The 15,752-nt window shown below is 40.4% G+C and overlaps 1 protein-coding gene across 3 annotated transcripts in view; it reads left to right on the forward strand.

The window, feature by feature from the left end:
* LOC140483870 (metabotropic glutamate receptor 7-like) overlaps positions 1 to 15,752 on the forward strand; it is a 751,467-nt gene that overhangs the window by 56,692 nt on the left and 679,023 nt on the right. The gene's annotated exons all lie outside the window — the stretch shown is intronic.

Here is a 15,752-nt window from a genome sequence, read left to right on the forward strand (position 1 = left end):
GTCCACCCCGACCCGCTGAAGCGCAACCCCCATACCTCTACATTTACCCCTTACCTAACACTATGGGCAATTTAGCATGGCCAATTCACCTAACCTGCACATCTTTGGACTTTGGGAGGAAACTGGAGCACCCGGAGGAAGCCCACACAGACACTGGGAGATCGTGCAAACTCCACACAGACAGTTGCCTGAGGCGGGAATTGAACCCGGGTCTTTGGCGCTGTGAGGCAGCAGTGCTAACCACTGTGCCACCATGCCGCCCACTAGTGGATTGCTCAGTGAAAAAGATAGCACCGTTGTGATGAGCTGAATGACCTCGTGTATTGTACTGCTGTGACTTTAGCTGTCAGTCTCTGGGATGCTACTACGGGGCTGTACTGTATCCTGTAGAAAGAGGATTATCTACTTCTGGCACACTTAGATTATCAGATACCCTTATTGATCCTTGAGGATTAGAAGACCATAACCTGGTAGCAGATTCAGGTGTTTGTATTATCCCAGTTCTATGACGCTGTCAGTTCACTTGGCAATTAAATGGTTACACTGAACATTGCAACTGATGGTGAATGGATAAGCATGTAATCTTTTGTGTTTGTATTTGTAGTGTTTAAAAAGTATCTGAAGCTGGTGAATTCTCTTTGCACTGATGAGTAAACCTTGTTTGCATCAACATTTCAAGTCATGTACAACCAGTGATGACAGGAGGCCATGGACTGGCTTTCTAATATCATTAAGCAATTAAGATCCTAAAGTCCTGGATTTGAGTCCTGTTTATGCCAACTTCGATCTCCCTCTGCCAAGGAGCATTGCAATTCATTTGAGGTTTGGGGAAGGATTGGCCAAAATTTCAGCTGCTCATTGTTGGTGGTGACACCTTGTTGTGTGAGGACTATCTGAGTCAGTGAATGGTTATGATATTTTAGATGATGGGCTGGGGAGCTGTACTACTTGGGTATTTAATCATGTTAGGAGTGTGGTTTGGCAGATTGACATCAGTAGTTACTGTTTAGGGCACAAAGTATCTAATGTAGGGCTGGTGCCTTAGGATACGTAGTATTGGGTTGGCCTTCAGGAGTCTGTGTGCAATGAAATATTCTTTTGAGATTATGAACATTCTGCCTTGGAAATAAGAAAATGTGGCTTACGTGCAGTTAGAATACAATAAGACCATAAGGTATAGGTCATTTGATCCCTTGGGTCTGCTCTGCCAATCAGTCAGATCATGGCAGATCTGATAATTCACAACTCCACTTTCCTGCCTTTTTCCCCATCAGTCTTGATTTCCTTACTGTTTTAAATTTGTATCTCATGCTTAATTTTTACCAATATAACCTCTACAGCCTTCTATCTGGTAAAGAATTCTACAGATTCACCCCTTTCAGAGGGGGAAAGTAAACTTCGTCCTCGTCCCTGTTTTAAATGGTGACTCCTTATTTTGAGATTATGCCCAAGGTGCACTCAAGGGGAACAATCTCTCTGCATCTATTCTGTAAAGCCTTCTAAGAAGTCTGTTTGTATCAGTAAGGTCTTTCTAGTTCTTCTACATTTCAGTGAACACAAGCCCAACCCTATTCAACCTCTCCACATAAGACAGTCCCTCCAAAAAGGTTCGCAGTATTCCAGGTGTGGCCTGACTTGTGATTTGACTTTTGATTTATTCATTTATTTAGCCTGACATTGCTGGAGTGGGATGGACCTTCCATGATGTTGGCAGCCTTTCTGCAGCAACGAGACATGTAAACTGAGTCCGTGGATGGGAGGTTGGCTTCCATGGTGGTCTGGGCTGTGCACACAACTTTCTGTAGTTTCTTAGGGTCCTGGGCAGAGCAGTTGGCTATACCAGGCCGTTATGCATCCAGAGAGCATGCTTTCTGTGGTGCAGCTGTAAAAGTTGGTGAGGGTCCTTTACAGATATGTCGAATCTCATGAGCTGCCTGACCGTTGTTGACCATGGGAAGTCCAGGACAAGTCAATTATTGTCACTCTAAGGAACTTGATGCTCTCCACCTTCTCAATCTCAGCTCCATTATTGTAGATGGGGGTGTGTTCTCCTCCTTCAGTTCTTCAGTTTTGCTGATATTGAGCAAGAATTTTCCTGACTGCTATTCAGGGCAAAATTAACTTTGAGGCTTTACCTTTAACAGGAAAATAACTATTCATATAAACTTTTCAGCATGGGCAAAATGGGTTTGTAATTTTACTTGTGTGCGATGCCCTTCTAAAACTCCAATGCATGCAGTAATCTCGCACAAAACAGATGTGTGGTTTGACAAACATTTGAGTAGAAAAATATAAAGTTGGAGAAGGAACATTCTGTAGTTCAGACCACAAGAGTAGAGTTATTTCCCTCCAATTCTTTTGATTTTATCAATGAAAACATGATTCCAACAGAGCAATGTCAATGTTTTATTTAATATTTGATGAGGTAGACTTTGGTCTGTTGTATTGGAATTCTGTTCTTGAGTTGCGAAGCTTTTTGTCTTTCCACATAGAAATGAAAACAAATGCTGCTTGTTTACAGGCTTTTGAATATTTAAGTACACTAAGCACTCTCTTAAACTGTGACTTGACCAATCTGAAGACTGTCATCAGGCAGACTTTTCTTCTCAATGAAGCCACCTCACTGATTGAAAGAGATCATGTGTACACCACATAATCTTCAAATTGCAGAAGAGAAAACTTCCCTGGTACTTTAGTTATACTGCAAATCTCATTGTTATGGTGCAGACAAAGGCCATTTGATCCATTCTGCCTGCATTGGCTCCTTAAGTGATCATGATTACCTAGTGCTAATCTCTTGTTTTATCCCCATACCCTTGCACATTTTTAAAATACAAATAGTAACCCAATGCGCTCTTGAATGCAATGGCCAAAAAGAGAGAGAAATAGAGGAAGATCTCTTTGGCACCTTGGGAACATTTGAAGTTTTATTTTGAATTTGGACAATTATTTAAATTGTGGGCAGATAAGGGTTGTAGTTTTCTGTTTAACTCTGAACTGATAAGAAAATCAATTTCAGTAAACAAGTGGATAAATGAGGTAGCCAAAATATACAAGGTATTATTAAACTTCCCATTGATTAAAAACTTCTTTTCAAAGCATGTAATATTCTTTTTACATTCAGATAATAAACAGTACAGGTTATTAAAATCTGATTTGTAAGGAAATTGCTCACAGCTATATCTGTGCTGTACTAAGTCTACAATGAGTTGTTAATTTGAGTCATTGTATAATAATTGCTAATAATTATAATCCTGTAAAATACTGTAGCCTCTTCTACACACTGATGCTAACCTCCTTCTTCATCTGTTATTATATTTATGCTTTTTTTTGTTTCAATGTATAAAGCATGTATGCTGTGTATCCTGGCAACAGAGGGTCTGCAAAGGGACTGCTGCTTGATTCTATGTGGTCCCTTTGCCAGGTCAATACCACCACCTGTTGAGATGTCAGCTGATAGTGTAGCATGCTGTGCCCCAGTACTGTGTGTGTGTGTTTAGCAATGTCAATACTGAGGGATGGTGGCCAAGATTGCAGTCTGAAGTAGGTTCTAGGGGAAAGGTTCGAGTATCAGGAGGTCCATAAACATCTGAGCTGGCTGAGATGTGTAATTGAGGTCTTAACTGCCTGATTTAAATGATTCAGGCAGATGTTAAAGATCTCATGGTGCTACTTCAAAATGAGTAGGCCATTTGCCTTGTTTCGGACACCATCCATCCCACCTTCCCTTTTGTGATAATGTTGCCACATATGTATAGCAGACTTTGACCAGGCACAGTGGCTGTGTGGAAGCAAGATGAAAACAATTGTGGCTTACAGGAAGCACAGGCTGCACACAAGGGCCTCATTTTATTTATTAGCTGCATTAGAATTATTGTTAATCCATAAGTGTTTCTGTCAGTTCTCTCTGGCCTAGTGTAGTTTGAGAAGTCTTCAAGCAGAGAGCTGCATTCCTATATTTTTCAAAAATGCTTTGCTGCTTTGTACTACTTTTGAAAAGCAAAACTAGGATTGTGACTAAAGTGAATGACCCTTGTGTATCCTGTATTACTTTTTTAAAAAATGGTGATTTTAGTTAGAATCTGGCACCAAACAGCTGCATTTAAAAAGACAATGTACTTATCAGCACCAATGTTCCTTAGCAATTTAGCGACCGTGCTATTTCTGATCACAGGGTGAGGCAAGGTTTCAGAAAATGAAACCAGAAAATGTATTTTTATGACACAATGTAAAGGCTTAAATACCAAGAGTGATAGAGACATACAGCGCAGAAATAGACTCTTTGATCACACTGATCCATGCTGACCAGGATTCCCAAACTAAAGTAGTCCCATTTTTCCTGCATTTGGCCGACATACCTCTAATTCTTTCCTATTCATGTACCTGTCCAAACATTTTTTGAATGTTGTAACTGTACCTGCATCTACCATTTTCTCTGGCAGTTCATTCCCTATATATACACCACCCTCTGTGGAAAAAGTTGCCCCTCCGGTCCCTTTTAAACCTTTTCCCCCTCATGTTAAACCTATCCCCTGTAGTTTTGAACTTTCCTACTCTAGGGAAAAGACTGTTTACCTTATCTATGCCCCTCAGGCTCTCCATGCATGGAAGAATTACATCACATGATGGATCTTGCTGGCTATGAGAAATGTCTGTTTACCTCCTAGATAGCTGTTTCTGAAGGGCAAATAAGGTTGAGTTTAGACTAGACAGTGTAGTTTATCTACATGCTGAGAACCTGTCAGAGTGATACTTAACTTTAGTTGCTGTTGTGTAGTCTATGCCACAGTATTGCTATTGGGTGCCAGAGGTACTGCACATCAATCGAGTCCACAACCCTTACCTGTGCGGCTTTTCACAAAAACAGAGATTGACTCCAGTCAGATAGACCGACAGGCTGCAGAGACAAACCAGTAGATTGGAAGTGCAGGCCGGTTTTTCAGATAACAAGCTGGAGCTGTCGGACAGCAATCTTTCACTAAAGCTCCAGATTAAAGTTCTAATGGATGGAGGTGCGATTGGGTTCACTGTACTATCTGATCAGCTAGAATTTGGCTTTGTACTTCATGTTGAGATTTGATATGCATGTAATGTCTCATCTGATTTGAAATTTCTGTGTCCAGGGTAGCTACACTGGTAATATGTATGTAACCAAAAAAGGTCCAGTTTAGTGTTGAACCTTGCCCTCTTTCCTGTACTGTAAAAGAATCCAATCAGTGTCTAATATGTCTGTCATTTTTAAAACAAAAATGACCAACCATTGACCTGCAAAGTATCAATTGGATTGGAATCATCTTGCAAAAAGATCTCTTGTGCATGGCTTGTGCAATGATGATTCACTTTTCCTATGAAGTGAGAGGTTGGACAAATGCATATTAATCTGTCTGTCAATCTAGTACCTTTTGTGTGTCCTCACAAAATCTCAAAGCACTGTAAGCTAGTGAAGTGTACGCCACGTTAATGTAAAGAACAGAAGAGCAAATCTGTGCACAGCAGGTCCCCACACACAGTCATGCAATAATGACCGAGGTTATTTTTGCGATTTTCATTTTATTTCTGTAACTTAATACCATACATGTTAAAATGAAAATAACAACTTGCTTGAAGAAGCAATATCTTGGTGGAAAATAATTGAAAAGCCATTTTCATTTCAAGGAAAGAAGAGTTCTACACCGTTCTTGTCATAATGAACATGAGCAGATATGGATTTCACAAGAAAATCCATATCTGCTTGACACACAAAATATTTATTCTTCCGCTATTTTTGGGGAAAGGATGCCCATTTTAACAATGATACCACTGCAGAGTGCATTGTTGAAATCAGAAGGTTTCAAAGTGCCTTACTCCCAAATATCTTGATCATAGTTTCAACACGTTTCAATATTACTTGTTGAGAAGTCAGAACTCACACTTAATCAGCAAGAATTGTCACTTTGCAATTTCCTTACTTTAGGATAAAGTTTCCAATTGTTCATTAACACACCTCTCTGTCTGTTAGGAATACCAACTAGGGATGTGATTATCCATCTTAGAACTGCATTTTGGTGATTTTTTTTTCCCAGTTAGCTCAAAAATATGCAAAGTATGACTCTGGCTAAAAACTGAAGCATTTCGTTTTGCCTTTTTCTCTGTCAAACTCTGCATTTGTTGTCGATGCTGCAAGAAAGTTAACAAAACAGGACACAACCTCTTATTTAAAAATTGAGATGACAACTAGCAGGTGGTTTTATTTTGTTTTGACATTTTGTCCTTTTCATGCTTGTGAGTTGATTTACTTAAAGGGAACGTGGACGGTGTAGTTCCAACACTAACTTTCACTTCTGGGGCATGAATGCAAAGTCTGTCAAAATAAGAGGTTGCATCTGTTTTTAAAGGCTACTCTAAAACAGCACTTCCCAGGTGTTTCCCTCGCTGTGACTCCATTTCAAGAGAGTGTTGCAATCCCTCAGGGCAGGAGGAAAAGGCCGACAGGTCACTCTGCTATAATCCACAGTTTGTCATCACGATTAACAAGTTGTGGGCATTGTTTGGATATTGTGAACTTTCTACTGAATGGGTATAGTGATTTTCTATTTAGTGATCTTCTACAGTGTGATTTCCTATAGTGGTTTACCATTGCATGATTTTCTATAGCGTGAGGTTGCAGAGAAACATAACTGCTACGTTTATTAGCAGAACGACCTGTATTTGAGCATGGTGAAAATGGGGGTGCTGCTCATTTTGGTCTGAGTTTGTGGCCTCAATTTAATCTTGTCACCACTAGCCTGCACTTCAGGAAGCCCCAGTTGAAAGTGAAAGCTATTTCTAGCAGAAATCACAAGACCATGGTAATCCATTAGTCCTTAAGAATGCATTTCTCCAAACATCTTCCTTTTCATTTAAAAATAAAAAGAATTGGAAGAATTACCATTACTAATTACAGGTTATACAAGGTCATCAACGAGAATTATCATTCATGAACAAAACCTGTTTTGTTAATTCTAGTTACTTCTATATTCGTCAATCACTGCACTTGCCCATCCAAAACCATTCTGGTCTTTTCATGGCATGTGTGTGAGTTGTCATCTGCAGTGTTTCCATTGTCAGCACACTGCTTGAGTGATGTTCTTTCTGTAGACAGTGTTTTTCCCATGGTGAAGGCTTCATTAGAGTTGGTTGCTTCTCTTTCCAACTTAATGCCTCTGCTGGGTTGATGTCTTCAAGAGCGCATTGGGCAGTTGTTGCTGATCATTTGATTGAGTGAAAGCTGCATTGTGTTCTGTACCTTACTGCCACTCTATGTCCTTAGCAGTGAAACTGCATAGAGTTTCTCACACTAATGAGTAATTAGGACTTGGAGGTGATATTCAACAAAATGTCATCAAAGACTTACAAAAGAAAAATTACATCTTTTAAGCACCTGTTCAGCAATCAATGCCTATTGACCCCCCAAAAAATGAATCCCTTCCAGCATGCTTCAGGTTAACTGTCCAAGCTTCGCACTTGTTTCAACTGAGATGATTAGATTTGCTTAGTGTCGACTGTCTGGCACTGCAGATGTTGGCCTGTGTTTCATTTGACCATTTGGAAAGTGCATTGTTCCATCATATAGTCTCACCTTTTACATTTTTGCGTTTCGTTTTCAGCTGGCATCTTGAACCAATTTGCACGGGTCTGCAGAGCTAATTATGTTGCATAAAGTCACTTCTTACCATTTTAGACCTGATGGTGTAAAACATTTTGTCAGTATCTGGCATCTCTCTAGTAACCACTGTTTTTGAGCTTGCTTTGTTCCTTTATAGCTAAGCATTTGCATGCAAAGTGATTCAGCTTCTTGCAGTTAAAACACCGCTTTCCCCCTGAAGTATGTACTTCCTTTTCCCTTTTCTGTGGTATCCTCTGCAATATTTGCATCTTGTCCTCTTGATCATTCTACTGGCTCTTTTTTTTTTGCATATTTTTTCCATTATGTTGTCCTTGCCTGGAAAGTATCTCCGCCTTGTTTGTTCTGCCATTAATATTCTCGAGCTAATTAACAAACTGAGCTTCAAAGCAAGTTTCTTCTCTTTCAGGGCAAGAGCACTTCTTCTGCCTAAGAAATCTTATCTCGTGACTAGATCACCTTGCAGTTGTTCCAAAACTCAATGCAGCTGGATATGTCAGTGCTGTGACATACTCCTCAATATTCGCACACTCCCTGATCTTTGTTAATATTAACATTCATATGAAATATTAGAGAGTTTAAACTGTATCCTTAAAGCCTTCAAAATTTCTTCAGTCTGGCCTTTATGCTTCTGAGGTCTGGAGTGCAATGTGGTATGCAGCACTGGGGGATCGAAATGAGTTGCTACTCTTATTTGTTTAGTATTTTTAAGTTTAATATTTTGGCTGCTTTATATTTTTGCTGTTTGAGAGTAGAAGGCATTGTAATGGCCTTTCTGTTCCACAACTTGCCAGACAGAAACATTTCAAGCTGTTCTGACTCGTATAATAGTGCAATTCTAATTCTTTTTATTTCCTGTGGCTGGCTTTGTTCCAGTGCTGAAAATCCTCACACTTTTCTGACGCATACTTCAGATGCTACAGTTCACGTGTTGAATGGCTACTCATTCTGAAGTGAAAGCAACTTGCAGCAGAAGTCACATGATAACAAACCACAAGTACACAATATCTTTAAAAATATGTTGCTCCAAATAATCGATTTGAAGAATGTTAGCTGGCTGCCAGCACTTTCATCCTCTTCGGCACAAGACCATAATGTAAATGTGTACTTGTATGTCTGAGGTGATAGCATGACTGGTTTACAAGATTTTTAAAATGCCATATTAATTTAGAAGCACGTATTTGGAGGTTAGGACAAGGTCGGGCTGAATATAGTTCAACCACAAACTTGGTTTATACCTGTCAGAACTGACACAGTACCTGAAATGTGACTCTTTACCAGGTCCCAGTGATAACTAGTACCAATACACCTCTTTTTAATCACATGGGGGAAAATAAAGCCTTGGTTTCCTGATATAAGTATGTCACTTGATTGAAAATGGGTTCCTTTTACTTAGTGAATTGAGATAAACAGCATGTCAATTATTAGGTATTTGTCAATTAGGAAATGGACTTCTGGCCCAAGATTTATGAATGCTCCTTGCATAGCACTGCATCTTAACCTGTGCAGTCAGTAGCACAGAAGCAAGAAGCAGCCTTCATTAAAATTCTGTGTTCAACTTGTACACCAGCGTTCAGGTTAATGTCAGTCTCCCTTTTACTAGACTGATAGGATTCAGTATTAATATCTTCATATTAACCTAATCAGTGTTTATCTCATTGTCAACATAATCGATTGCAGTCAGTTGTTGAGAGTTTATTTTTGGAACCTTCAAGATTCCAATGGAGCAAGAACTGCAATACCGATGAGTCATTGCTTAACACAACCACAAATAGACTTATACACTCATGTTGCCATCCATTTTAATATTTTGCATTTAATACAATGCAATGTGCAATGAAGCCAGGAAAGTTCAATAACTCCCAAGAAAAAAAAGTATTGATTGAGAGAAAAAGAACTTTGTAATGCTACCTTTTCTTTCAGTCTGTGCATGTTACAAGACAAAGACCGAGGAATTCGATTATCCAAATTATTCGAATGTCGGATTATCCAAAGGGGGATCTCAAGGTCCTGATAGAAACATTATGTCAAAGAGCTGTTTCAACCCTGATCGTGCCTTTTGTTTACAGGTACAATGATTAAAAACTAACTCTGCTCACTGAAATGCTGCCGAGTGCAGTCTTGGACAGTCCGGGCACATTCTCCAAATGACTGACCCTCCCGCCCTCTCTCCCACCACACTTTGCCTGGAGTTCTACGCAAGGGTGAACCCTAAACCCACCCCTTTCCAAGATCATCTCTCCAACATTGTCCTGTACAGGGCTTACCCCACAAAGGCAGCAGCAGTCTTGCTGTTGTACAGTCTGGCTGGGCCGGGCAGGGGTTGGACGGTGGGTAGGCATGGAAGGGAGTGCGGGGTTGAGGTGGGGGGGGAAGAAAGGGGGAGCAGGTGGGATTTTGGGGGGAGCAGACAGGGGGCAGGGTCTCACACGCAGTGTGCTGCTGCCTTGTCTCCTGAATGGCGAGCAGACATCACAGAAAACTGAGCATCAGAGGCAATCAATTAACCGAATAATCTTTTATCCAAACGAAAGTGCCCGCCCATCTTGTTCAGATAATCGAGGTTCCTCTGTACGACATAGCTAAACTGATGGCCAGGATATTTCTGCCATATAGTTCAGCAGGTGCTGTCTGCCTCAAGAAGGGTCAAATTGGATGTAAGTGTTTGCATTCCTAAGTGTTGGCAAATGGATGTGGTTTTCTTTGACTCTTAACTTGCTATCTGATAGAGAGAAAATGGGTGAACAATTCCAAGTCCCAGTCACCCTCCACTATGTTACCCAGATGATTGCTTCACCAAATGGGACTGTCAGACTCTGTCCTTAACTAATGTCCTCATAAATAAACATGAGGCGGGTGCATTAAATAACAAGAAGAACTTGAACTGATTTTTCTCCTCTTATCCTCTATTCTTGTCCTCTTTACTTCCCTTATAACTCAGGCCATTAAGAATCTTGACTCTGTCCTCTAAACCAGTGATTTTCTGCTCACTACAGTGCAGTACTCTGTTGGATTATGAAACCATTAACTGAATGGAGCATGCAAAGGAAATCCAATCGGTCCTGTAAGGTACAGCTCAAAAGAACTTGCGTTGTGCATGTTTAAAACCTTGTCCCATATATGATCTTGAAAAGGAGGTAGTGAGTTGCCTGCCTAAACCATTGGAGTCGTCTTAGTAAAGTTTACTTCTGCAATGCTAATTAGTGTGCAGTTCTAGGATTTTGACCCAGGAACAATGGAGAACTAGTGATAATTTTTAACATTATCATTTGTGTTCTTTAAAGGATAATTTTGGAGTTGTCCATATACCTGTTGATGTTGATGTTCTTCTGAAGGTCAAATGTTTAAGACTTACTGTTGGATTAATGTTGGTAATGCCTGACGTGTTATATGAATTTTGTTGTTTTTAAGCCCAGAGAATTTGTCCAGGTCTTGCTGAATGGAGTACAAACTGGTTCATTACCTAAAGAATTGCAAATAAGAATGAACACTGCAATCATAATTGAACACTAGCATTTCCAAACTTGTAGTGGAAAGAAGATCAATATTGAAGCCTCTGAAAGTGGTTGATTAGAAAGTGCTGTCCTGATGACAGCACCATACTGTCCTAGGGCTGAGTGTAACTTTTTAGTTTTGACTTTGAACCAGTAGCAAGTCTTCCCAATGCCAGTCCCCAAAGACTTGCTTTTCACTCTAGCTCCTTGATGTCACACTTGGTCAAATGCTGCCTTGATATTAAAGATATTCACATTCATGTCACACCTAGATTTGAATCCAGGCTGTAATGAGGTCTGGGGCCAAGTGATCCAAGCATGGATTGCTTTAGTGAACAGGTTATTGGTGACTAAATGTGTTACTCCTGATAACCCGGTCAATGAGACGTTCCATCACTTGTCTTGTGATTGTAAGTGGACTGATGAAGTGGTAATGGCTAGCTTGGATTTGACCGGCTTGTTATGGTCACGATATGTTTGGGAGGAGATTTTCCACTTTGTGGAGTTGATTGCAGTTGTTATCGCTGTAAGTGTGTAGCTTTTCAAGGTCTGGAGCATGCCTTCACAACAGATGGGGTATTGTTGGGGCCAATGGCCTTTATCCGTGCGCGATGCACTCAACCATGTTTCTAAGACTCAAGTGAATCAAATTGTCTGAAGACTGATGTCTGTGATGTCAGACAGCTGACCTGGATCATCCAGCCAGCATTTCTGGTTGATGATTTGAAGCTGGTGATCAGTCTTCTACGCTCAGTGCTCTGGCACTGTTGAGGATTGGGATTTTCATGAAGCCTTTTTCCCCCTGCTGTTCTGTTTAATTTTAATAACACCAGTCATGGGCTAGATTTGGCATCTTTGCAGCATTTTTGATCCGAGCTGTTATTACCCAGGCCTGTCCAGCAGCATGCTGCTTCCGCTCTTCTGCAAACGAGCAAGTCCTGAGCTGCAAATTGATTATATCTAATGCACTTTTTGAAACATTTCTTCTGGGAGATTATTGGATGCAGTAGCACAGCGACGATGTTTCTGATTTCGTAAAAATGGAACTCCAGATCAAAAATCTGGATACAATGAGCTGGATTTTTTTTTTATATTGATTTTTGGGATGGGTGGGCCAGCTACTTTGTGCTTTTGATCAGTATGATGCTATGTCAGCATGGTTTCAGCTCCAGGTTGTTTTCCAGAGACTCTGAGATGGAGCATTTGCCTGCTTTCAAGTGGAGGGCTTGCACATGTCTGCCACACACAGGGTTTGGACTCTAGCATTAATCTACATTGAGGTCTTGACCACAGTACGAAAACGTAGTACGAGCTCACATGGCAGATGATGTCAAATTTAGTTCATTAAATTTAGAATAAAAAGCTGATTGTCATAGTAACCATGAAAACTAATGTAGTTGTCTTTAAATACTCATCTGGGCCACTAATGACATTTGATGGGAAATGTGTTATCCCAGTTCAGTCTTATATGTGATTTGACTCTTAACTGCCCTCTGGAATGGTCAAGCAAAGCACTCTGTTGTATTTATGCAGGTGACTCACCTGGACCTCCCATGACAACATTTATAACTTGTGACTCTGCCAACACAGTAAAATGAACAAAATATATCTACTCGTGTATTGAGATGTTTTACTTTACTAAAGGCAATACCAAAGAAAGTTTGACCAGGATTGGGGCCTCTTTCCTACACTAATCAGGCAAAAACATGTTAACTTTCCTGCTCCCGACGCTGTCTGGCTTGCTGTCCCTTTCCAGCTCCACATCTTATCAACTCTGACATCCAGCATCTACAATCCTTACTATCTCCAAAAAACAAGGCACTTTTGTCCTCTGTTACAAAAGCAGTGGTGAGCTGTTTCTTGACAGCATTACAGTTGGCAGTGGAGAGGATCATCATCAGCATTAGATCTACACCCCTCCTCCCTGCTTTTAACAGCAGTGTGCATATTCTACAGCTTAGCAGCCAGTATGACAGCTGCTGTGAAAGGGTAGGTGTGAGGGTAGGAGACCAGATACACTGGCCAGTTTACTGGGTGATAAATAGGCGGGAAGCAGTTAGTGGGGTGAAGGGTTAAGGAAAGGTAGGAGTAGCAGGTTGGATCTGACAGGATACTGTTAGGGCGATGATATGGACACATGGGGTTCAGGGTGGGACATGTTAGAAACAAAATTCAATAAAATTTAGACGAGACCACCAAAGCTGGAAACAAGACAATTTATTCTACGATCTTGCAAGAAAGGACAACAATTGAAGTGATGATTATTCAAACTACTACACAGTTATACTTTTGAGCTGCGTGAGGTCACCTCTCCTGACTCCTGCATTACCCAATCTCTCTTAGTATTTGCCTCTGCCCATCTATGCTCCACACCTATTGCCCCCTTCCCCAGGTTGGCAACCTTCCCCTCTAAGTGCTGACACACACATTATTTTGTCGACAGTACATCAAGATCTGATTTAACATTTTGTATCAATTCTGCTGGTACATCCTCGGACATTTCATTAACTTGTATCATTTTGTATAGCCCAAGCATTTCGGTTATCTCAGCTTTTTGCTGAAAACCATTTTTAAAAAGAACTTATTTGCTATGATAATTACACACCAAAGTAAGTATTTAATTAACCACAATTATACACTGAAAAGTAGAGATACTCTTCCCTAAATACCTGCAGAATTAACAGTTCTCTTGCTGTACCCCTTTTCTGTTTTTTTTTATATATCTGCAAAAACAACAATTTTTTATTCCCCCCATTTCTAACCGGCAGAAGTGGATTTAGTCGGGCTGATGGATATTAAGGAGGTTGGGGAGTGTTGTGGGGAACTCGCCATAAGTTAGCTTTTAATTTGGCTACTTATTAAGAAATCTCTCAGACCAGTACTGAAACAATGATTTGAACCTTATTGCATGTAGCAACCAAAATAACAAAACAGTCCTCAAGCAAGTTAAACCTCACAACCCAACTTGACTATTACCTGACTTAATGGTGGAATCTGGCCTGAATCCAACCGACTTTGGAAGTGTTCAACGTTCCATCCTTGTTCAGCATTGTTCTGTGAAGTTCTGGTAAAGGTGACATTCTGGTGCTCCATTCTGATACACTTTTCTCTCTCATTCATTCACATGCGGCAGTGTTTTGGGTTGCTTGTGAATCTTTTTGGGCTTGGTCAGGGGATCGCTGGTGAGTCAGGGCTTCTGTTTAATAGTTGCCCAGGAGTTAGGGTAGTTTTTAAAAAAAAAATATCTAACTACACTGAGGTAACTGTTAAACTTAAGTAAGTCAGAACCCTCCCAAATTTGATTCCTGGATGTTCTCAGAGGGTTCCAGATGCAGGGGAATTTTGCCAGGCTGTTCCCTCTGAGTAAGCTATGTTGGGATTTACACATTATCCCGATGTGCCACTCCACCTTCTGCTGGGATGATACTCTGGTTTAGAATTCCTGGGTGACCATGCAAGTGCTGCTTTGTCAAGTTTGTGGTTTGTTTTTGTCTGAATAATCTGTTTCCCTTTCCAGTTTACAGTCATTGGAATTTTTTTAAAAAATGTGCAATCAGGTAGCAGTCTCTCTCTTTTTTTTTAAAACTTCAGAATGAATGCATGTTCTGCAGAAAGCCAGGCGACAAGGCTTTTTGGCTAATCTGGGAGTAATATCTTAGTTTATGATGTCTTATCAATAAGTATTCATCAAGCCTTTCTCAATTGATGTCAATAGTGATAGAATCTCTGCTGATGAATGCAGGATGCTGTTTATTGATTCTGCATGCACATCTTTTGAAATGAAAAAGTAGTGGGGTGGGGGGGGGGGGGGGGGGAGGCAAATAAATCAGAAACCTTCTTCTCATTTACAAGATCAGCTTCTAAATGTTTAGAGAGTTCAAAATTCTTCCATCTGCAGGATTTATCACATTGTACAAGAAAATTGTCTTTATACTGATACAGAAAGTAAATTTGAAGTAAGTGGGTATTCCATTGGGAAATGAGAAAGTCATGATGTCCAAATGTCATTGACTGATTGCAATGATCTAACGTTTGAGACATTACTCACTTGCATGAAACTGGATAGGCAGGATCCTCCTCTGGGCTTTGTCAACAAACATCATGAAACTGCTGGTGGGAAACCGGTTCAAAAAAGTGCCAAAGTAACACTTCGTTTGGCAGTTTCTGTCAAGAGGTTGTTATTTGGAAAAATCTGCTAAAATACACTGCATAGGGAAGAATAAAACAATGAATTGGAAAAGCAACACAGACAATAGAGTTAATAAACAAATTGTGAGCAATTGTCTTTGCTCTTGAGAGCAATTTTGAGCTGCTCTGACTCGATTGGTGTCTCTGTGACCCACTCTTATGATGTGGAGAAACTGGTGTTGGACTGGGGTGGACAAAGTTTAAAAACCACAACAGGTTATAGTCCAACAGATTTATTTGAAAGTACTCGGAGCATTACTCCTTCATCGGGTAGCTTCTGTTGGCCTTGCTTCAATGTGTGCATTTTTCTCTGTTAGAATCATCGAATTAGTACAGTGCAAGAGGCCATTCAGCCTGTTTTCTTGATCTGGCCAACTAGTCTCATGCTACTGTCCCATTTATTCCCCCACTGTGCTCCCCACCCATGG

The sequence above is a fragment of the Chiloscyllium punctatum genome, chromosome 12, assembly GCF_047496795.1.
Source record: "Chiloscyllium punctatum isolate Juve2018m chromosome 12, sChiPun1.3, whole genome shotgun sequence".
In the NCBI taxonomy this organism is placed as follows: domain Eukaryota; kingdom Metazoa; phylum Chordata; class Chondrichthyes; order Orectolobiformes; family Hemiscylliidae; genus Chiloscyllium; species Chiloscyllium punctatum.